At 46.8% G+C, this 25,647-nt stretch overlaps 1 protein-coding gene across 6 annotated transcripts in view; it reads left to right on the top strand.

Moving 5' to 3' along the window:
* dip2a (disco-interacting protein 2 homolog A) overlaps positions 1-25,647 on the top strand; it is a 155,671-nt gene that overhangs the window by 38,819 nt on the left and 91,205 nt on the right. The window lies entirely within an intron of this gene.

The raw sequence follows: 25,647 nt of genomic DNA, 5'->3' as shown, positions 1-25,647 counted from the left end.
CATCAGATGCCAGGTTCTTCATCAGATACCAGTGTCTTTAGTAACCAGGGGATAGGAAAATGATGTCCATCAGCCTCTCCTTCCGTTGCTGTGCTGGATTACCATTTTTAGATGTACAGAAAAACCTTGCTCAAGGGAGCTTGGAGGTAGACTGCAGGGTTAAACACCATAACTAAGGTTTGATATGCACACACATCACAAAGTATATCTGTACCAGCCATGACCACCGGCAGGCACACACTGACCAGTGATAGGGCCATTGTTTTCTGTTTGGACCTCCGACTGTACGTGGAGACTGGAGTCACAGACCCCAAAAAGACGGTCAGAGGAAAAGTATGTTAGCTGGAGGTGAGCTGCCAGTGAGATAGAAGTGAGCTGCCAGTTATCTGCCAGTGACATAACAGTGAGATAAGAGTAAGATAACAGTGAGCTAACGGTGAGCTAACATTGGGCTGGCAGTAAGATTACAGTGAGATAACAGTAGGCTGGCAGTGAGATAACAGTGAGCTGCCAGTGAGATAACAATGAGCTAACAGTGAGCGGCCAGTGAGCTGACAGTGAGATAACAGTGAGCTGCCAGTGAGATAACAATGAGCTAACAGTGAGCGGCCAGTGAGCTGACAGTGAGATAACAGTGAGCTGCCAGTGAGATAACAGTGAGTTAACAGTGAGCTACCAGTGACTTTCCAGGGGGTCGTTGAGCACGTGGGTCATGTAACTATCCGCTTGCCTGCATGCATAATGGCACAGTACTCACCAGGGCAATTAGCAGAATAGCAGGCCCAGGGTTACTGAGCCCGGCCATTAATACCGGCTGGGGGACAACAACCCAGGGCCTTCATAGAGGTCAGGCGCTCTACACAATATAGGGTTTGTTATGCCTGTAGAATATCCTCTTTGAGCTCACTTTATTATATGTCTGTTGTATATCATCATAAAATCTGCTTTATGGATTAGGATTTGGGATTAAGGCATTGTATATATTTAGAGTGTGTGTGTGTGTGTCCACAATTTATTATTGGGTGTTCAAATCATATAACCCAGTGTCAGTGTGCTCGTGTGTGTGTTGGACAGAGGTGGAGGGTCAGAATGCCATTAGTGTCAGAGAGAGGGAGAGAGAGAGAGACTGTTTGTGTGAGTGCGAGATATTGATTGGAGAGCAGATGGCTTGGGCATGACTCTACTGCTGGTGGTGTGTGTGTGTGAGTGTGTGTGAATCCATCCCTCCATGCAAATGCTCTGATTGAGGCCCGCAGGCCTAGCACAAACCCACTGCAGTTATCTGCGCAAACCTTTCTACAGTGTGTGTGTGTGTGTGTGTGTTTTGGTGATGGGATTAACTGCTAAATGAACGCACGCGCGCGCACGCACGCACAAACGAACGAGTCAGTGCGGATGAGACAGTGGGATTAGTGTACACACTGGTTGGGGACTCAAGTGTAAAATTGAGGGAAGGATTAGACCTCAGTCTGTCTGTGTTTTGGAGGACCTCTGTCTGGAGGATCTCTGTCTGGAGGATCTCTGTCTGGAGGACCTCTGTCTGGAGGATCTCTGTCTGGAGGATCTCTGCCTGGAGGATCTCTGCGTGGGGGACCTCTGCGTGGGGGACCTCTGCCTGGAGGACCTCTGTGTGGGGGTCCGGTGTTGAGAGACCCTGCCGGGCCGACCAGCGTTTCTTTATGGGGGCCTGGTTTAAAGGCCCCTGTGCACCACCAGGTGTGCTGTGTGATCAACCATTACAAGCCCTTTATAGTCTGCCCCGCCCTGTGACTTTTGCCAAGTGGGCCTGTCCATCCAGATGCATCTGGATCAGTCTACCGGTCTACCCAGTGGATCATGACTCCTTCTAGTCCTATGTCCTACCACATGTGATAACCAATGGTTAATCACATTTTGACTAGATTGAATTGCCAGTATTCTGAAGACAGGTCCTCTACCATTCTTCTGGGACATCAGCAGAACGTCTCATCAGGCCTGCTGCACATGACTCGCCGTGGTCGCCTATCACAAACTGATACACAAGGTTGGCAGTTTGCCCGCTGGTAAAGCAAATGCACACAACAGCTGGTCTTCATGGCCTTGAGGGCCCTGGACCTGCTCTGCTCCTACATTGCTCTATCTCTGTGTTGCTGTACACTGTAAATACAGCCAGTCTTCGCTGTACATCGACACATATATCCAACCAGTTATTTTCTAATCGTGTGAGTGTGTGTGTGTGAGAACCAGTGGGCAATTTATTTTGTAGCGACCGGTGGCAAGTATTGTTGGTGAGATATTGATTGTTTTTCTTTTTAATGATCAAGTTGTTCCAATTCATTTGACTCTGATGAAGATAGAGGAACGGTGATGGCCAGTCTGTCTGTCTGCAGACAGGCTCAGTCTTTTTGTGAAGCATTGAGTTAGGCACCTGCTGCGCCTTTGTTTGTGCACAAAGAAATGTGATGAAAGATGCACACACGCGTCCCCCGCTCAGGTCCTGACCCCGAGCATCTCATGACCTCTGCCTCTGATTGGTGGCGGTCGTTATCACACTCCATTAAACCAGGAAGGGGCCGCCGGCAGGGAGCAGCCAATCAGCCGCTCTGAGCTCCAGCTGGCTGCACTGTTGCTTAATCTACTGCTACATACATCCTGCACTTCCTCACACGCCCTTACGCAAGCACACGCAGATACACAGATACAGATACACACGCACGCACGCAGATATACGCACACAGATCCACGCACATGCATGCACATACACACATGCATGCACATACACACATGCACGCACCCGCACACAAACACATTATGAAACAAAGCCAGACCGACCGTTTGTCAGTGTATACACAAACACTTGCCCACAAGCGTTGCTTCTCACAAACACACGTATACAAACACACACGTATACACACACAGACACACACCTATACAGACACTTGTGCTGACGGGTTGATCGTTGCATACAAAAAGAATAACCCTGCTGCTGCTGGTGGTGGTGGTGTTGTTTGTGGTGGCTTGGTCAGTTATAGTACCACAGATGGAAGTTTACAGAAATGAAGACGGGTAGGGTTGGGGAGCAAGGGGGTGATTGACGTGTGGGTGTCCAGGAGCAGCATTTCATCTAGCAATGATGGGGAAGTTCTGGCACAGAACATCACAAAACATTCCTTACACATGCAGTTGATATCTCTCACTCACTCACTCACTCACTCACTCACTCACTCACTCACTCACTCACTCACTCACTCACTCACTCACTCACTCACTCACTCACTCACTCACTCACTCACTCACTCACTCACTCACTCACTCACTCACCTATTTCAGTCAGTCCCTCGTTGGATCAGTTTTCTCACTCCCCACCTTCCCTCTCCACTTCCATGTGTGTGTCATATGCTTCAGTTCTCTGACTACACAAAAACACACGAACTGACACGCATGCGCTCACCCTCTGCACACTCGCACACACTAACAAACAGGCTCACATTCAGCCTCGCTTTACAAGCCTATTGAGACAAATGGTGCGTTTTAATATCCATCCGTCTCGGAGGTCCGAGGACGTTGCCTAGCGACACGCACAAACACGCCCCTTTTCCTTGGACGCCGATCTCGCCATCTCGGTTGAACTCAGTGGTGACCGAGCGAAATTCCGAGACAGAATTCAAGATGGCTGCGCCAATTGTGACTTGAAGTATGAACTGTTTTCATTGTGCTTGGACCACTTTGGTGGCTTAAATTGTAATTTCAATCACTCGTATTACTGCAATACCTTACTGCGTCCGTATCTCTGCCTATGTACACAAATATATTGTATTTGTGTACAGCACTTCGGTCAACTACTGTTGTTTTAAATGTGCTATATAAATGAACTTGACTTGACTTGACTATGGCCTATAGCCTACTTATATTGGATCGCCTGGTCCTCTGCCAATGCTACCGCGACAACAGCTTTCCGGGTGGCGTCCATGTTTTCCTCCAACGACCGAGCGAAATAATAAAACGCTTGAAGTGTGGGCGTGGCGTCAGATCCGAGATCCGAGCCGGTTCGCAGAGAATACTCGAACGCACCAAAAGGTCCGTCTGATTGGTCGTTGCTCTGCTCTCTTTAATTCTGTCTCTTTGTCTGTCTGTCTGGTTCTCTCACTCACTCACTCACTCAGTCACTCACTCTGACTCTCTTTCATATTTCTATTAGAGCTGTCAGTTAAACGCGTTATTAACGGCGTTAACGCAAACCAATTTTAACGCCGTTGATTTTTTTATCGCGCGATTAACGCAATTCTTTTATTAAAAAAGAAAAAATGTTCGAATGACATTTGTTCAAAGCAGTCGTTTAATTGCACCATAGGCTATTTTTTTGTATCTTCCTGTTTTGATCAGTATATGCCAATGTTGTTATCAATAAAAAATAATTTGCACAAGGCAAGCCGATGCACTTCACCATGTTGATAAGAGAATTAAAATGAGAAGAATTAATGGGACAAAGAAATCAAGGGATATTTAGCATAAAAAAATAATGTGCGATTAATCGTGAGTTAACTATGACATTAATGCGATTAATCACGATTAAATATTTTAATCGCTTGACAGCTCTAATTTCTATATATTCTTTTTTTTTTTCTCTCTCCCGTCACTCCCTCATCCAACCTGTCCACCCGGTGAAGCTAGTTTGCGTTGGTATTGCCTTTTTTCTTTCTTTCCATCGTTCTACCATCTCTTACCCTCAAACCGGCTCATTTTGAAGGAACCCAGTTGGCTCTGACCTCACTTTACTACATGTCTTATCACAAATTGTTGTACTTGTATGGACATACCACCATGTATAAAGTAGATGTTCGGCCAAAAGGCCCACATTTACTATTTATTAATCTAGGAGGGACCTCATTGTGCAGGGATGGAGCCTCTTCCTGACAGGCTAAGAACCGTGGGGTCTCAGTGCACTGTTGGGACCGTAAATAACAGAGTAGCTACTGTGCCCCACATCCCCCAGACCAAGACAACACCCTGGGCTGGCTGTCAGGGGGGAGCGGGTGTTTTATGGGTCTCCTCTGGATGGAGCCGTCGAGGCCCGCTCCATTAGGCTGCCTGCTGCTTCCCAGGGCACTGGGGAGAGAGTGAGTCAATATACTGCTCTGAATAGAGGGGTGACATGACGTATGTACTGACAGGCTCCGGACATCTGGGATTTATTCAGCGCCTTGGTCGGGCAGAAAGCTGATAAATTCAGGCTTGAACAGGTGTTGCATTTAATAAGTGTCACACTTTTTAAATGTCATCAATGTCTGTTGGTTAAGCAGCAGTTCAATGTTACAAGTGTGTGTGTGTGTTTGTGTGTGTGTCTGTGTGTGCAAAAACTAGTGTTTGTTGTTGCTCTCTTACACATACACACAAACACGTACGGTAGATCCACTGGGTTCCTGTCGGAAGGAAACAGGAAACAAAGAACACACTTCCTGTACGTAGGGCCACCAGTCCATAACAATGGGGCAGGAAGTGACTGCCAACTGTGAGAGGCACTGGGAGTGAAAAGGAGTGATAACGCTCTGCACTGCCCTCCTTCACTGTAACAGACCGACCTGCTACAGGCCTTTCAGTCCTACTCCACAGGCACACACACACACACACACACACACACACACACACACACACACACACACACACACACACACACACACACACACACACACACACACACACACACACACACACACACACACATTGACTTGCATGCGCACGCGTCGAAGCACTCCACCCGGCCAACCACCACTGCTCTTGTTTTACATGTTTTCCTGTTCTTGTCATTTTACCATTAGGCTGTCTGTTTTTAACACTGCTCCCCCCTGACCACCAACACCGCAAGCAAGTGTAAGTCGTTTATCTGGCAGCACAGAGCTCAGCTAACATCCTCTGTTAAACATGGAGACAGACCCTCTGTGATTGTGTTATTAGCTGTTGTTTCGTGGTCGGACAGAAGCCGGGCGCATGGTAAATAAAGCTCTGGCCAGGAGATAGCGCCCTTGTTATGATTTTCTGTTTTTTAAGGGGGTGTGAGAGTGTGTTCATTTCAAATGTTCCGCCAATAACAAAGTCACCCAGTCCATCTCTGCACATGCCCCCTGGGGAGCGCCAGCACTACCGTCACCATGGAAAACCCTTCATGGGCCCGGCTACGTCAGTCTACGTCAGGTACCGTCTGGCTGTTGACGTCTTGGCTCTGAGGTGGCTGAGAAGGAGCAAGTCAACCCTCTTGCCAGGAGCCCTGCCCCGGCACACGGGCAGACAGACTGTGACAGAGAGACGGAGGGGCGCTGAAGACCTCAGAGGAGACCAGGACTCTCCTGTTGGGGTAATGGGTTCTCCCTGTGTTTCCACTGTGTTCTTGTCTCTAGCAGTTTGGACAGGATGCACCACACATGGGAGTGTGAGGGAGAGGAGAGAAAGTTCCACGGGTGCCCCTCTCCAGTCTCCCACTATCACTCCCTCCCCCTCCCCCGCTCTGACCCTTGGGAGGCTTTTCTAAACAGGCCTCCTCGCTTCAAAGTACAGGCCTCTCTCCCCCCATCTCCCTCTATCCCTTTCCCGTCTCCCAGGTCAGCTGTGTGTGTGTGTGTGTGTGTGTGTGTGTGTGTGTGTGTGTGTGTGTGTGTGTCATATCTTTATCTTTCTGCGGTAATGTCTGCTATAGTTGCACTTATACTATGACCAGTATAACTTCCCTGTTGCTGATATTGCACACCCACACACACACTAGGGTTATCTCAGTGGGGGAGGCAGTGGATGATGATGATGATGATGAGGATGATGAATGGGGAATTCAAAAGTAAAGGTCATTGAATCATACTTGGATACTTGGAGTGAGTGTGTGTGTGTTTGTGTGTCTGTCTGCGTCTGTGTATCCACAGAGACAGATTCCTAGTACTTTTTAACCATCCCACACTATATTTAGCAGTGCTCTGTGCTTTCTGTGAAAGATTTGTGGAAGCCGGTTGTTAGAGGCCAGAGATGTGGTCGGGCTCCACTGGGGAGAAGCCTGCTGGATCACCTCTCTCCGGGCCAAGCTCCAGGGCTCCTCCACACTGACACAGACCGGTATTATAGTCCTGGCACTCTGTCCACCATGGACGACCTGCAGGCTCAGTGGGACCCCGAACAGCAGAGAGGGGACCCCCCACAGCAGAGGGGACCCTCTAGTCTGTGTGTTTGAGGGCCTTCCTCAGTGCCGGTTCAGTCAGTGGCTGGGTATTGATCGGCTATTGACCCATGCACCTTGTCATGACCGTGTTTCCTGCAGCTGATTCATTTAACATGGTACCCCCCCTCCCCCATATCACCAAGCTCAAGATTTGACCTACGTTGTCTCTTTCGCACACACTCACATGCTTACACACAGCCACTCACGTCTCTCACATGTCACAAATGACGTATGTCACACGCACATTCTTCTTTAGTGACGCATGCATACAATCCATGATTCACATGTAACCCTTGAGCCTCACAGCTGTACTGAATCTACCAGCATGGCCTGCAGAGGAATGACCTTTACCCTCATGAGAGGTCACAGCTTAGACTAAAAACACTTTAACCTCTCATCTCTCTCTCACTCTCCTACCTCACTCTCTCTCTCTCCATATCTCTCTTACTCTCATATCTCGCTCTTTCTCCTCATCTCCCTCTTTCCTATTTCCCTCTTTCTACTTCTCTCTCTCTCTCACTCCTTCTCTCTCCATCTCTCTCTCACCCTCTATCTTTCTGTCCGGTCTTTCATGTTCCTCTCTGTCTCTGTCCTATTTTCTACCTAGCACACCACTCCACCTCCCTCCTGTCCTCCTTATTCCTGCATTGGCCTCAATCTGCGTTCTCAGCAGTATAAATGTGGAAGTGTTGCTTGTGGCTACAGTAAACCTAGTTCCCTGTACACTAGTGAAATAGTTAGGTCTGGTTACTGGCTACCACTACTACTCAGCATTGTCAGCTTATCCAGATAATCATACACAACTCGGTTACAAATACATTCGGTTCCTCCACCACACAGCTGGCAGGCAAGCTGTTTAACAACTGAACATGCCAACTAGTGCCAAGAACAAGGCCCACCTGCATAGATTTACCGCATCATGTAAGCTAGCCGCACCGTGTAAGCTAGCCGCACCGTGTAAGCTAGCCGCACCGTGTAAGCTAGCCGCACCGGGTAAGCCTCCCGCACCGGGTAAGCCTGCCGCACCGGGTAAGCCTGCCGCACCGGGTAAGCCTGCCGTACCGGGTAGGCCTGCCGTACCGGGTAGGCCTGCCGCACCGGGTAGGCCTGCCGCACCGGGTAGGCCTGCCGCACCGGGTAGGCCTGCCGCACCGGGTAGGCCTGCCGCACCGGGTAAGCTAGCTGAACTGGGTTAGCCAGTACCGTGCTAGCTGCAGTCTGTATGATAGCGCCATGCTAGCTGCAGTGTGTAAGCTGGTGCTAGCGCCCGTAAACTGGCGGGAGTCACGGGGACTATTAATAGTATAGATTTCATTTGAAATGACTCTGCATTGTGGATCGCTGCTACATGTTCTAAAAATACTGCTCCATTGAATGTTTGAACAGGTGGATTACACCTTTCACTGGATCTGATTTTTTTTCTCAACCAGAACACGGTTCAAAAAAGGGTGACCTTCATTCGGAAATACGTTTCCGTTCCTCTAATGGCTCATTAAGAGAGAGCTCGTATCAACCCAAGGCATGCGTAGAGGAAGGTAGTGAGGGAGGGTGGGCGGGAGGAAGGGGGAGGAGGGAGTAGGGGCGGGAGGCAGAGAGGGGGTATGGTGCAGAGGGAAGCCTGCAGCTCTGGTGCCCTCTAATGGACAGATGCTGGAGTATAGAGAGGGACGGTCTCAGTGAGGCCCATGAGAGCAGGGCCTGATGGCTATCGCCTGCTGAGATAAAGCTGACAGACTGATGGATCCTGCCGGACTGAAGAGAGAGCTGGTCTGGAGATACCTCAGGATGTGTGTGCGTGTTAAGTGCCTTAACTGCCGTAACGAGTAGTGGCTCCTTTGCCACTGACCAATGAAGTCATCACTAACATGTAGAACACATGAGCTGCTGTCTATTGGTGACACACACACACACACACACACACACACACACACACACACACACACACACACACACACACACACACACACACACACACACACACACACACACACACACACACACATACACACACACACACACACACACACACTCTTCCCTCTATTTCTTGTGTGATACAGCTGACAATTACAGGCCACATCTGAACAGCGCTGTGATTGTACCTACAGTGAATAGCGCCTGAGAATTATCACGGTTTAACTCTCATCTAGCATACAGTCCTATGGTGTTGACTTAACTCTCATCTCGCATACAGTCCTATGGTGTTGACTTAACTCTCATCTCGCATACAGTCCTATGGTGTTGTTTTAACTCATCTAGAATACAGTCCTATGGTGTTGGTTTAAATCTAATCTACAGTCGAATGGTGTTGGTTTAAATCTAATCTACAGTCGAATGGTGTTGGTTTAACTCATCTACAGTCCTATGGTGTTGGTTTAAATCTAATCTACAGTCGAATGGTGTTGGTTTAACTCATCTACAGTCCTATGGTGTTGGTTTAAATCTTATCTACAGTCCTATCATGCTGTTGGTTTAACTCTCATCTACAGTTCTATGGTGTTGGCCCCTCAGTGAGCTGATGGCAGGGTGCTGTGGGCCCCTCAGTGAGCTGATGGCAGGGTGCTGTGGGCCCCTCAGTGAGCTGATGGCAGGGTGCTGTGGGCCCCTCAGTGAGCTGATGGCAGGGTGCTGTGGGCCCCTCAGTTCTGTTAAAGATGAAAGGCTTCAGGCAGAGCTCAGTGTCTGATCACTTTGTGTGGTTAACTGCCTCTGTGCTGCCGCAGTCACCTGGAGGACAAGATCAACAACATGCTACCCAGTTATGCATGAACAAGTGCACATATGCACGCACATGCACACACACGCACCTGCACACACATGTGCACGGACTCATGTGCACATACACACGCACATACAGGCCACATACGCCCACGTGCACATGCAGGCCATACACATGCATGCACAATACTCACGCACATACACACACATATAGGTACACACACACACATACACACGTGCACACACACACACGCAAATACAGGCGCCCACACATGTACACGCACATAATGTAACAGTAATGGAAACCGAGTGAAATATGAAGGGAGCATGTTAGCAGTAGGAGGAGCCGTGCCATGTGCTGATGACTTGTTAGGGGAGAGACTGGCTGTGAGAGATAGATGATCCAGACTGGGACATAGAAAGTGTAACAGATGGTGGAAGAGGGAGTAGGTCCAGAGAATCAGCACCAGCACCTGGCGAGGGGTGTGTGTGTGTGTGTGTGTGTGTGTGTGTGTGTGTGTGTGTGTGTGTGTGTGTGTGTGTGTGTGTGTGTGTGTGTGTGTGTGTGTGTGTGTGTGTGTGTGTGTGTGTGTGTGCGTGTGCGCGCATTTGGACATAATAGTCTATTTGACACAAACCTCCAACATGAAAACTAATTGGAGACACAATGCTCAGCTGCTCTTTGTATTTTGTTTTGCATGTGCACCTGCTTTTTACACACACACGCGCACACACACACACACACAGGCGCAACACATACACACACAGGCGCAACACATACAATCACACCAGTGGCGGCTGGTAGTTTTTAAAGTGAGAGAGGAAGGACTGCGCGCTTGGTTGCCATTGTCCTGCTTGCACTGTTGGTGTATGGTGGCATGAGAATGTGAGACTCAAGTTGTTTCAGGGTGTTTTGGTGAACTACAAAATAGTAGGGCGGGATAGTTATGTGAATAAATTTGATACAAAGCCACCAGTGGCATCACTGTAATTTGAAAGCTGGTGGGCAGCATGTCTTTGAAATGGACCACAAGCGCAGAAGGAAAGGATGCAAAGCCCATTAGTCAAATCAGGCCTACTATTGATTTGTAAAAGTAAATAAAAAAATCTGGGCCTATTTTTGCCCTCAATGATTGAAGTTATTGGTTGTAATTTAGCTATGTTTATTTTCAGTCACAATTGTTTTAAGAAAAGACTGACCAAAAGTGATGCCATTTAAAATGCATCATGCGCTGAATTATTCACCCGTTCCACACCATTTCCACAATATCAAACAGAACGGTCAGAGTAACAAACTAGTAAAAGAACGAGAACATTATTCTAGATTCAACCTGATCTATAGGCATGGTGCCTAGCAAGGAAAGTTGCATAGCAGCACCAACGTGAACTTGACACTAGTGGTGGCGTTTGGTTGCCCCGTCAAGATGTTTCACATCAGGGAAACCATGAACAGCCCACGTTGGAGATTTGCCATTATTCATTAGCAAACAGAGCCAGGATTACAGTCGATTGCTAGTAATGCTACCAGTAAGCCATGAGTACCTAGCAAACCATGTAGCACCCACAACACTGACGTTGCCATTACTTTTGGTGATCTCGATTTTGCGAAGTGGTCTACCTTTTTCTTTGGTCGCTAACTTAGCACTGTAACTCAATGAATGGAATGCTTTGTGTAATTAAACATGAACAATGTCCTCTGTTTCCAATGTTTCCATTGTACACTTTATTCGCAAATGTTAGAACCTCGTTATCCTTCAGATGATTTCACCTGCTTTGCGTCTCAAAGCCCCGTCCACACGAAGCCGATTTCATGGCGAAACCGCAAAGGTCTTGTACGGTTCGGCCTTCCGTCCACACGAAGCCGGCGAATCCGCTGACCGAAACCGCAAACTTCTGAAAGCACCCTCGGAGGTGGTTTCAAATCTTTCCGGTTTCGTTTTGGTTTCGTGTGGACGCCTGAAACCGACTGAAACCGCAAACCATGACGTCATCGCCCCACCCCTCGACCTCCTAGCCAATGGCTCTTAAGCCCGCGGAGTCTCAGAAATCACAACAAAAAAGATGATGGCGGACTACAAGCTTGTAATCGTTCTGCAGCATATCATGTCCCTTGTTGGGTTGCTCAGCCATTATGTATTGAGAATCAGGTTCGCCATCGTAGAAGAGCTGTTTGTTTGTGTTGTTAGTGGTTCGGGGGGCAGCCTTTATGCGCATGCTCGCCTCTTCTTCTTCTGGATTTCTGTACCAGAAGCAGCGCCCCTTATGGGCCTGGAATGTTTACTACAGCGTTTCTACAGATCTATCCGGTTTCGCTTGGCTTCGTCTTTACGGAGATACTTCGAAACCGGATAGATCGAAACCGTAACGGTTTCGCCCGTTTCGGCTTCGTGTGGACGGGGCCTAACTGAGCGGCAATGCAGGCAGAGCGGGTTTGTTTGTTATCGACAGCGTTGCCAGATTGGTTAAATATCCCGCCCAGCCTAAAGAGGTTAAAAGTATCCCAATTGGGTGGGATATCTGCCCAATCTGGCAACGCTGCTCACCAGCCAGGGATCCTGCTGATTGGTTCATAGCGCAACGCAACTAGATTTTTGCGCGAATCAGACGCCTGTAAGGTCACACCCACTCAGAGGAGGACTTTCCTCCTCTCTCCCATTGAAACCCATGTTATTCACCGGCCGCCAGTACTTTTGGGGAAATTAATGGGAGTCAACGGAGGCTGAGGGAGGACCTTCCTCCCTGAAGTAGTTGTCAAAAGGCGATAGGGAGTGCTAATGTCCCTTTACCCAGGGAAACGAACATTATATATTCAAAGGCATTAAAGTAGTCATATTTAAGGGCATTAATTCATTACAGTAGTCTGGGCAATCTACATGTTTTATTCTCAAAAATGTTAGTGAGGATCTTCCTCCCTCTCTTCAATGGAGAAGCCTCCACTGAATCACACACACATCCAGGAGGGTCAAATCCCAGGGGAAGGTTGTGTGTTTTGACGGGTAGGTCTTGGGTGAGCGGGGAATTAGTGGAAGTGCAGAGAGAGGAGGAAGAGGAAGCCTGATTGGAGGAAGAGGATGGCATTTCAGGAGAGCTCCTGAAGACCGGACCAGACCTAACGCAGGTTCTCTCTCGACTCCTTCATGAGGAGGACCTCTGCTGTCTCCTTCATGAGTAGGACCTCTGCTGTCTCCTGCATGAGGAGGACCTCTGCTGTCTCCTGCATGAGGAGGACCTCTGCTGTCTCCTGCATGAGGAGGACCTCTGCTGTCTCCTTCATGAGGAGGACTGATGGGAGGTTGCAGCACTTTCAGCTTCCTTCCGACAGACGTTGTGCTTGTTAAATGCGTACATGAATAATACTGGAATACTGGAAATGTCGCCATTGTAAACCCAATTTGATTGTATGGGGCCGTAGAGAGACAGCCTGCTTTTCAAATGCCTCTTATCAAATGCAATGGAGTTGTTTTTTTGTAAAAATAATAATATGAACAGGTCTATCCCGACTCACAGGTGGTCAAATCGTTAGTTTTTCAAATTGTTTTCTAATTTTCTGCACGGCGGAGTTTGGTGAGGATCAGCTGAACCATCGATCCAGCGGTCCTTGGGTTTGTGTCTTAACCATGTGCAAAGACCTGTTTTCATGCCCTTGAACAAGAGTTGAGTAAAGAGTCCATTCAGTCTGGCCTAGTTACCAGTGTCTTCAGGCTGCCCAAGGGGCCAGAGGCCTCATCACGGAGGGTCTAGTCATCACCGAGGGTCTAGCCATCACAGAGGGTCTAGAACACCCTTATAGCTATGCTGTTTATTGTTGAACTGCTGTCATCTAGACATGTAAAGTCTGTTGTTTTATGTAAAATAAAAAGCTAGCACAGTGCTGAAGCTGTTGGTTGTGAACAGATCACATGTGTCTCATGGGTGCTTCATGCCCAGACCTCCTCATTGGTCAAGCCTGTCTCTCTGACTTACACAGCCACGCACACACAGACAGACAGACAGACAGACAGACAGACAGACAGACAGACAGACAGACAGACAGACAGACAGACAGACAGACAGACGGGCGACCCGCGTCCTGTTTGATTATCAGGGCCACATGCTGTCTTCAATACAGTACAGAGAGCAGAGAGAAACGTGTTAGCGGAACAGAGTTCATTAACAAACTATTTATTACATAAGAGAGAGAGAATGTTTGCAACTCTGCAATTAATTGATCTAAATCTACATTCAACACCCAGGAAATCTCACTGCCTAAACTCTCTGCTAGCAGAAATCCATCAGAGAAAACTCACTGTGATTGGTGCATACCGCTTGTGGGATTTGTGAGTTGTGTTTTTTGAATGATTAAGTCTGGGGGGAAATTTTACTTGCACACTGTGCTCATAAATAATTTTAATTGTTAGCCCATATCTATTTTTAGGGGCAAATGCTAGGGAAATACTCACACTGAACATGTTTTACATCATAACCAATACACTTGCATGTGTGTGTGTGTGTGTGTGTGTGTGTGTGTGTGTGTGTGTGCGTCTAAAGGAAATGTAATTACTAAATATGTTAGAAAATAATTCTCTCACACTCACACACACACACACACACACACACACACACACACACACACACACACACACACGGGGCTTTCACACCAAAAATAACCAAGAGCCAGTTCCGGGCTGGTGCTAGGGCCAGTTCCAAACAGGTTCCAACCTTATCCCAGTTAAGAACCAGTTGGTTTCACACCGGCCAGAGCCAGCCATGGAGCCGGCGTGAGCAACGTCATGACGTCACTGCAAACGTCTCCGCTTTCCCAGCAACCCTCCCGCCCTGCCGGAACTGTACAATAAGAAGAAGAACCCTCGCGCCAGTTTCAAACACAACAACAATTTCGTCTTCGATTCAATCCGTGTATGGTTCGTTCTTTGAATATTCCGATTTAAAACAAAATCAGAAAAAACAATTAACAGAGTAGTTTTGGGGTTTTTCTGATTTGGTTTTGAAGCCGAAAAGGGCAAAAGGAATATACAAATCAACCGTATTTTTCCGTTTTTTTAATCAAAACGGGAAAACTGAATAATCCAGTTGCTTGTTTTGTTTGCGTGATATTTAGATAAAACCGCAATGAATGCCGGGAAAAGGGCACGCGGATTTAAAGGCCCACTATGCAACTTCGGGCATTTCTTTGCTGTTTTCTTGGTTTTGGCACGCACATTTATCTACACAGCGCCCCCTACAGCTTCGTAGTAGATATTTTACAACACTGTCATAACAACTCGTTGACCCATGCACTTGTCCGAAGTAGATGTTCATAAAGTGTAGGCAAGATTATACATTTTTAAAATGGTGTATTTGTATTGCAATAAACATAAATCCATCATTTTTTATAGTTGACGGGTAGAATTTATATCCTAGATTATAATTGTTTTATCTTAGGTTGAACAGAACAATCAGTGTAAGAGTGTTGGCCAACATAATAATCTAAATAAACAAGAACCTGGATTCGGGGATTCAGTCTGTATCTGCGGGACGAGACAGACGAACAGCAAAACACCCATGGAAACAAAGGTGTTTATATGGTTGCAACCAAGCAAGCTAGAAACATACAGGGCTCACAACAAAACGGTTGAGAAAACAATTTTTACAGGGCTCACAACAAAATGGTTGAGCAAACACATTTGTACAGAGACTATCAATATCAAGAATACCACAAAGACAAAGTTCACCCAAGGGTACTTTCAATTTCAAAAGCAACACGGCCAAGTCGACGTCTGATTTGCAGTCTTCTTTTTCTTTCAGTTCACGCTTTTCCTGAAAAGCTTGCCCAACGTTTACTCGTGTCTGGCCTCTGTGTCGGTCAGTCTCCCTTTTCTCTTCTTCTGTTCCTCCGACATTGGGCTTCTCTGTCTCTTTTTAGTCGGCTGATCTATGATGAATGTAACAATCCCTTAGTTACTTGTGTTTATATCGAGCCGGTTCCGTGTTTGGGGGTCTGTGCCGTAAAGCAATTCGTTACTTTGCGAGACCCGAGACTCCCGCGAGAGTGGGCGGCGGGTCGCCGGCAGAAACATATTCCTTTTCTCCGCCAAGATACGCAAGGGGGAGTCGAAACAACGAACAATCGAACAAAAATGTATAATAGAACCATCTCAATGACTCTTAGCCTGTTATATTAAGGTTTATCAAGCCAAAAAAGTTGCATAGTTCCCCTTTCACTCGTGTCTGATCTCTTTTCTGGTCCATTCTTCTTTTGTTCCACCGACAGTCGCCTCTTGGGTCCCTTATCAGTCGATTGATCCATGATGAATGCAACAATTGCCTCGCAACTGGCTGATTATATCTAGCCGGTGCCATGTTTGGGTGTGTGTCTGTGCCGTAAAGCATTTTCGAAACTACAATCTGACTACATTTTCGAGGCACGATTGGATACTTCCGCTGCGTCACATCCGGATTGTGTCGGTCCGAACAGAGCAAGTTGCATATGCGCTTTTTCCTTGGAGAGGTGACATGGGGCAATGACACACCCACCAAACGACCCAGAAATGGTTGCAGAACCATCAGAATAACTCTCAACCAGCATAATTAATGTATTTTTGGCAAAAAAAGTTGCATAGTGGGCCTTTAAAGAAAATACATATAAAGACGTTTCAAACGTTCCATCGAGTCTCTCGCATTCTACAATGGCCAGCTTTATAGTTTTCCGTGGGAGCCGGCGACTTAAGCCCAGTTCAGACCAAAGATTCGCCTTGCAACGGCTTGCAACTCGCAACTCCTTGCGACGAGACGGGCTGCGACGTTCTAAAACTGGGCCGTTCACACTGGCTGCAACGCGCTGTGACGCTAGGTGGTTTCCCTAGCAACTGTGAACGCTCTGGCACAGCTGTGAGCCGCAACAGCATTATTTGCGTAGGTTAGGTAGATTAGTTATGTTTGCGATTAGTTAGGTTGGCAATTAGTTTTATTTTTATTTTGCTTTAGAGTAGGCTAGAGTTACTGTGTTTTGTCATTCTCCGGATATCGGATATTTCAATCGGATATTTCTATACTGGAGTGGACAGTACGGTACCGGGACGGAGTAAGTACTAGTACCGTGACGTACAAGTTGTTCTGTGCTGTGATTAGCTGAAGAGAAATAGTTAAATCTACGCGTTCTAAAACTGGACCTTGCGATTTGACACGTTCAATCTCTGGCGACTCCTTGCGACTCCTTGCAACGACCCGTTCACACCGCCCCTGCGACGTTCTAAAACCGTCTCGTTGCAAGCCGTTGCAAGGTGAATCTTTGGTCTGAACTGTCATAACGTGAATCTTTGGTCTCACCGTCATAACGGAGCACTTCGGGGCACCAGATTGCTTTAGAGCGGTACTGATCGCGTCGTGTGTCTTTCCAGTGTCAAATAGTTCACGAATAAAATCACCATAAGGTTCAAGTGCGGCCATAACTAAGGCTAAATATAATTAGACAGTCTATTGCTGGTTTAGGTGGTTGGCTCTTTTTTCTTCGCTGCATTCTGCCTTCTGGTGTAGCCTATAACTATAAATGTATCTATTTTTGTTTTTCTGTTTCGGGTTTAAAAAACCAACACACAAAACACACAAACACAAATAAAATGCAGATTATTTGTTTATTCCTTTTGCCCTTTTTCCGATTCAAAACCAAATCAGAAAAAAACAAACAGTTTTAAATCTGAATATTCAAAGAACGAACCATACACGGATTCAATCCATTGTTTACTTCTGTGTTTTAAAAATGCCGGTCTTCGTTGGTCTTCCTGTTTATGAAGGTACGGATAACCCCGCCCCCTGCCCCCGGCGTAAAAGCGGTTCTAGTTCTAGCCCAGCTCAAAAGTGGGCCTGGAGTTGAATCGGTTTTTAGAGGCCGGAGCCGGTTCTTTGGCGGTGTGAAACCAAAACACTGGCCCTAGCCCCGAACTGGCCCGGAACCGGCTCAGATTTTGCGGCGGTGTGAAAGGTCCAACACACACACACACACACACACACACACACACACACACACACACACACACACACACACACACACACACACACACACACACACACACACACACACACACACACACACACACACACACACACACACACACATTCATCAGTGCACAGCTGCAGGAACTCCCCTGCAACGCCTGCTCTCAGATTATTCATACTGTCTCTATAGCCTCCTTCACCAGCTTCATTGAGCCCAAGGGGTGTGTGTGTGTGTGTGTGTGTGTGTGTGTGTGTGTGTGTGTGTGTGTGTGTGTGTGTGTGTGTGTGTGTGTGTGTGTGTGTGTCTGTGTTTCGCTTGAGGGTGGGGTTAGATATTAGCGTAGTAGTGTGGAGGTTTGGTTCAGAGTCCTAATTCGTTTCCACCACTTAATTAAAAGTGATACCACCGTCTGATTGGAACTGCTGATGGATGGAGACGGAAGGATACCAGGTGCGTGTGTGTGTCTCTGTCTCTCTACATTACCTTTTCATCACATCCTCCTTTAGTCCTCCCCTGCCTTGCTATACTTTACTCGCCCCTTCCTGCGTGTCCACCTCTGAGCACTAACCCCACCCCTCGACCCCATCTTCCATGCCCCCCTAACGGCGGACTCTTTTCAGAGCCAGCCCACTCCCAAGCCCAAGCTGTCCCTCTCTCGACCTCCCAGTCTTCCTCAGTCAGACCCTCTCTGCTGTCACTCACTGCCTTCCCGCCTTTCCGGGGGGTTAGGGTTAGGGCGGGAACTGTGTGTCATCTCAATGCTACTTCATGTGGATTAATGTCATTCAGTGTGGGCCAGAACAGATGAATGGGATCTCAGACAAGCCCCCCACCTCCTCCCGCATGCACACACAGACGCACGCACACAGACGCACACAAATGCACACACAGACGCACACAAACGCACACACAGATTGACTTGCTCAATCAGTACTTCCATTATGTGTGGCTAGACTAGGAGACTTCCTGGATCAGTACATCTTCAACATGACCGCAGCTCAGCGATATAGCAGTTTTACACTGGACACTTTTCACCATCATCCTATAGTCACCTTAATCACCTGGCGTGGCTGAACACAGATTAAACACCATGCTGATAATAAATCACGCTATTAAGGTTGTTTAATGACTCCGGATGTGGGGTAATTTTCCCTTAGTCCTTGGCCTCCTCTTTATTGAGAATGACTCCTCTGTCCATTATTTTGGTTTCATGGCCCTGGATGAATACTCGTTGGCATTCAGCCAATGAGGATCGAGTATCGTTTAACAACAACCGGGTGTGGATTAACTTTAGCTCACCGCAGGGCTGTAACATATTGATATTATAACTGTGCGGATAGTTTCACCATCGCTCTCAACGATAATACGATTAATATGATTTGAAATGTGTATACATCTGACATATTTATTCAGATTGGGAAATCTCACTTCTAGAAAAGGTTTGTGTTGGCATGACATTAGTAAGATCTTCTCAATTTTCTGAAGTAACAAAGTAACATCTGCAATCCATATGTTATGGCCATTCTACCAGTTTTTTTGGCCATGAGGCTGATTCGGAGTTCTCCCGACACACATTCTGAAGAAGCACGCACGGAGAGTCGAATTCTTGTTGAGAGTTTATTCTAACAGTCCGGTTGACTTTCCAGCAGTTCAAAATAAAGTATTACAAATACGGTTTGCTAAACAATATGAAAGTACTTGAGTATGCTAATGCATATGCGTATGGGTATGCGTATGCGGTCGGAAAACTGTTCCTTTTCCACCATCTAACCTGATACAGTCCCCGTCATTGGGCCAATTAAGCTCTGCACAGAAGCACGTTGAGAGGGAGTGGCTTGGGGATTACGGTAAAACAGGTGAGTCCTAGGTGAATAACAAAATGTAGTACTATTAAGTACATTGATTCATGCGTATCTTAACTGAAATCATTTCTCATAAACTTAATAAAGAATTATATCTTAACTAATAATGTCAAGACAAAATGCAGAAAACCTAATTATGGCTTCTACACTGGCCCCTAATTGTTAATGCTACAGCAAGACAATTACTAATAATATTAACACAATGGAGCTATAATGCATAATCAAACTTAAGTTATCTGATGCTACTTCAAACGTCAGTCATCAATAATCATCCATTTAAAGATGTCAATACATATAGACAATACCAATTTTTTTTTTTTCTTTACAATCTGTATTCCCAAGAATCCCCCCAAAGTCAATGGAGGATGTTTTGTACAGTGCACAGAGACTGATGGACAGCAAACCTCCATGGGTGCAAATGTAGTGCAAGTATGAATAGTCCATGTATGTGCAGATCAAGGAATGTAATTGTGGTGCGTAAATGAGAAGTCCATGAATGCACATGTATGTACTGGTGTATGGGCATGCAAATCCAAGTATGTATGTTTGTCAGTATTTGAAAGTGGCAAATTGAAGACTTGAGCCTGGCCTTGCCAGACTTAAGCTGAGTTTTCAGCTTCAAGGACCAAGCAAAGCTTGTCGATGGGCCTTTGTAGAGTGTTGGTTTTGGTCTTCAACAGGACACTGCGAACAAGACCTTCATGCCCCGGTAGGGTCTTCATCACCCGACCCAAGGGCCAGGAGTTCCTTGGAGCTGTTGGGTCCACTATGACTACGATGTCATTCTCCTTGAAATTTCTTTTGATGTGGGCCCACTTTTGTCGCTGCGTTTCATGTTAACTGGCATTCAGGCATTATTCAGACCCTGGTCTCTGATTGACATGGTTGACTGTATTTAGGTGACGTCCTGGGGGGAAACGGACTAAATAGTTAGCGGGTGTCTCTTTAGAGAAGGAGTCAGACCACATATTTTACCCTTCGGATTGTGTGTCTTTTCAGGTTTTGGATGGAATCAATTATGAATCAACAGCCTTATATTTCTATTATGGAATTAGCAGAATGATCTACTCTGAAGGGTCCTCCACCTCGTTGTGGATCACCTCTAACCTAATTAAGGGTGCACTCACACTAGGCCATCTGGCCGTGGCCGTTGGCCGTCGCAACTGTGGCCTGGCCATGGTAGGCTCTTGTACATACGTCATCACGTCGTAAGTAACACGTCATCACCAAGCGTCCGTTGCATGGACCATAAGACCATAATAAAGTCTGCCGCCAGTCAGAGTTCTAACAACAATGGACAACAACACAGAGAACACAGTTCGCACTTTGCTGAGTCTGTTGCTTATTTGGATATATGTTTACCGTTTAATGGGAAAGAAGGCTCGTCGCCTTTATTATGTCCGTGGTCGTCGCATGGACTATACGTCATCCAGCTCAGGTTGCGTAGCCGTGCATGTGCGCGTGTCGGCTCATTAGCATCGGTACCGTAGCGGCCCGTACCGTAGCAGCACACCTCTCCCAAGTGGCCAAATTGGCCTGGCCTGGCCAGACTGGCCACACTCACACTGGCAGATTTGAGCACGGTTAGGTGTGAAAACGGCCACGGCCACGGCCAGATGGCCTAGTGTGAGGGCACCCTAAAGCTCCTTATAAATACATAAAGTGTACAGCTTGTTTGCAGTGTAGTTCATCAGCTAGCAAGCAAGTCTTTACCCCAATTCCCCTGCCCTGGGGGTGGTCCTATGTTCCACAGCAACAGCATTATCATAACATACAATCAGTACTGCCTATGCATCTTTGTATGAAGCCTAATTATGCAGCTTTTTATTCAAATGGTTTGCCTTTAGGCCGATGAGTGTGTGTGTGAGTGTGTGTGTGTGTGTGTGTATGTGTGTGTGTGTGTGTGTGTGTGTGTGTGTGTGTGTGTGTGTGTGTGTGTGTGTGTGTGTGTGTGTGTGTGTGTGTGTGTGTGTGTCTGTGTGTGTGTGTGTGTGTGTGTGTGTGTGTGCGCGCGTGTATTAAGAGAGAGAGAGTGCAGAAGGAGATAGGAGGCTTGGCGCTGTAGCTTCGCTAGCTCTGACACCCTAATCCAGGCAGTGTGTGCTTTTGTCTGGGGGGGAGACTTATTTCTCTGGTGCAAGATGCTAATTAGATGAAGTTCTAGAGCTACCCTTGTACCTAGCAGCCTGGTTAGCCCAACGGACTGTGTGTGTGTGTGTGTATGTGTGTGTGTCTGTGTGTGTGTGCGTGGGGAACACAAACACACATTAGGGACTCGGCTGAGGTTTTAAGCTGCAGTGGAAGGAACTAAATGCACCAATCTGGTGCAATGTGGACCTCCTGTGTTGTTGTACAGCTTTGAGAACATGACAGTTGACTACATCATCTGCTATCCTTGAACCATAAGCCAGCGCTGCCAAACTTTTCAGCCCAGGGTTTCTGCGGCTCACGGGCCGTGTATTGCGGTATATGGCAACGTTTGGCTCATGATGAGGATTCTACGGGCTCGGCCAATCTTATGGAATCAGAGTTGTTTCAATAAATCAAACAAAACTTTGGTGTTTCGTCTTTATTCTTTCTTCTCTCTCAGAATAATTTGAGAGAGAATGGAACTGAAGTCTTCTTGTCCACGTTTCTGAGAGGCTAGTGAAGAGGGTGTCACAATAGTTACACCTGCTTGGAATGTAGCATGCACCAATCGTCACTGCATCCTGCATAGCGTTTCAACGTTCTCAGGTTGAAGAAGGCTGTCCCTTAGCTGATATGGCTTCAAAGCATAAATCTGGATATCTCCCTCTCTCTCTTTCTCTTCCTTTTTCTTTCTGTTTGCTTGTCTCTCCCTCTCCCTCTCTCTCTTTCTCTCTCAATCTCTGTTTGTTTGTTTCTCTCTCTCTCTTCAGCTCCATCGGTCCCTCTCTATCTCTTCCTTGTGAAATAACAATAAAAGCCCTGAAAGGAGATTTATTCAGCAGCGATTGTTCAGGACCGTTCCATCCCGGAAATGAGCCCTCTGGCTTCGGTTCTTGGCACGCAACGCGCTTGCATCACTTGGTTGATTATAAGAAATAGAAAAAAACTGTATTTTTATTTTGACCGCCACACCTTCTCTCAATGGCTCTATGCACACACACGAGAGTGCAGGCACACACACACACACACACACACACACACAAAACACCACACCACAAACAGTGAACGCGTGGAACAGGCATAGACTATTTATATTATTACTTACTCTAAAAACACTGAAAAAATTCTAGATGTGCTGTTTTATCGACACGTTAATGCCAGATCCAGCAGTCCAGCATTCAGTAGCAACTTCTGGGTGGGGGAGGAGATATGCAATTTGTAAGAGAAAAAAATTCAGGAGGGGAGATTATCCATGTATTGCTGCAGTACAGTCTGCATGGTGATGATTTGTTTACTAGGGCAACGTGAAATAGTGAAACACCCCATTCACCCTGATTCAGCCTGTCTGCTACCAGATTATTTGGCTGAAGTCTGATGAGAATCTCGTGAGAATACTGGCAGGATATGGTAACTAGTCTTTCTGTCCATCCCTCTCAATCTCTCTGTCTCTGTCTCTCTCCCCCTCCTCCTCCCTCCTGATTTTGTTTGTTGCCCCAGCATGCTGAGCCTTGTGTGTACAGTGCTGCATTGTGTTAGCGGGACGTGGTCGGGACGACTCACACCTGACAACGCTGCATATTTCACAGCCATGACTCAGAGACAGGATTGTGAACAGCGTCACCTGCCACGCACACACGCACATGCTCACACACACACACGCTGTGCACCAGCGATGTGACCAGCAGCACACACCTTGTTGTCCTGTAGTGAGATAGTTCAGCCGTTGTGTTCCAGTGGGATGTTTGCTATGGTTAACGGCTTCTAGAATGCTGTCTCGTTGTAACATCCTGCCAGGGTGGAGCACTGTCTATATATCCGTGGTTCCTAGCAATAGAGGATACAATACATATATATATTATATATATATATATATATTTATTTATTTATTTATTTTTGGGGTTATGGAATGTACACAGGAGAAAACAAATCACAGTGTAATGGTATGTTTGTGCTGCCAGCATCACTACAGGTGTGGAGCGACAGGAACAGGAGTGAAAGGAGCAGAATAGGTCTCATGCTAGTGCGTTACATGCTAGGGTGCATTCACAAGCTGGGCGACGAGCACGGTCCCATGAGATCCTACCCAATCAATTAGCTCCAGTTGGTTCCAAACATACTTATTGACCACCCCTAGGTACAGACACAAATACACAGTGACAGACACAGACAGACAGACACACAGACACATTCAAAGAAAAAGACAGAGACACACACAGACACATATAGACATGATTGGCTCTGTTTATGTAATGCACATCAATTAGCTTCCCACTCCCACAGTAAATGGAGAGTGTTGTCATTACATTTTAATTACACTTAACCCAAAATACAGTCAAACGTGACCTTTGAGTCCCTCCACTTCCAGTGGCTTTCCTCTTTTGTGGCTATCTTGGGGTTTAAAGGTTGCATTCTTTTTCTAGTTCTAGTTCTATCTAGCTTTGTTAACAATATGGACATGGAACATAGTATTTCATCCACAGAAGCTTAAGTGTAGGTTTAGTTCAGGGAGGGGATAAGGCTTGTAGCCGCAAGGTGAACTGCAAACATTGGGATTGAACCCAGTTGAACCGTCTGGCTGGAAGTGCAACAACCCGACACTCAATTATCCAGAATCCTCTCAGTCAGGTAATTAAGTCCAGTCAAGTCTTCTGACTTTGTCTTTTGACTTTACGCCATTCAATCTCTTTCATTCATATAGTTACGACTGCTCATGTTGCTGGAGGCGGGGTTTGTAAGCGCATGATTGGCTTACAGCCAACCAAAACTCAGACAGCACGAGGAAGCCTTTCAGTAGGAGAGACAAGCTTATTATCCTGCCTGTCTGGACACCAGCATTCTCAGCAAATCGTCTGTAAAGGTTGCAAATCAACACAGTGTGGTCCTGTTCATCATAATAGCATTCATCAGTACGTCATGTAGTTAAATACAAGTCGGGAAGGAAGCAAGAGGTTGATCCACCCAGCGGTGCTGACTGGCCACAGACCAGTCACCACACTGCCGCTCCCTCACACTCACACAAGCCCTGGTCGGCACATCCATAAGTTTGGAGACTTTCTGAAGACCCAGGCTTTCTAAGACACAGGATAAACAGCAGCCCGGCAGAGAGGAGCAAGAGACAAAGGGAGGCTTTCAAGGAGGAGCCGCCACTCAAACAGCTCTTCCCCAGGCGACCCCTGACAGGCCACCTTCTCTGTTCAAACACAAGCAAGCCGCCAGCAACAGAGAGGATGCATTTCAAGTTCAACCTGCCTTTAACTGCAACATGGATCATTGTATTGCACTTCTTAAATAACCCCTTTACCGAAGTGCGTGTATGTTTGTTTGCATGTTTGTGTGCGTGTTTGTGTGTGTGTCTTGTGGGGGTGGAGTGTGTGTCTGTGATGTGTATACGTGTGTGTATGCCTGTAATTGCGTGTATGTTTGCGCACGTGCATGTTGGTGTCCCTGACTGTATGTCTGTCTGTCAACATCGAAGTTGATGGTTAAGTGTCAAATAATCTATTTGTGTTTGAGTCTTCAATTATTTGAATTCTTCAGATATGCCCCATACAGGACGATGTGTCAATCTTAAGCCGAATTAAAGCAGTTATTTGAGGTGAGGTGTCGACACTTCTAGACCTGGTCCCACCGACGGCCTCTTCACTCTGTGGTCCGAAGCCTGGCCTTATGAAGGAGCAGTCAGCACTGTCTCGGCCTGTGGTGTCCTGGAGAAGCCTCCATTCGCCAGAGACTAACAAGCTTTTAAATGTTCCCCTCCTCCAGCTGATTTTATCGTTAAACTATGGAGCAGGAGA

Source organism: Gadus macrocephalus, chromosome 20, assembly GCF_031168955.1.
Source record: "Gadus macrocephalus chromosome 20, ASM3116895v1".
Lineage (NCBI taxonomy): Eukaryota > Metazoa > Chordata > Actinopteri > Gadiformes > Gadidae > Gadus > Gadus macrocephalus.
The sequence above is the reverse complement of the archived record's forward strand: the minus strand, read 5'-3'. Positions and strand labels throughout refer to the sequence as shown.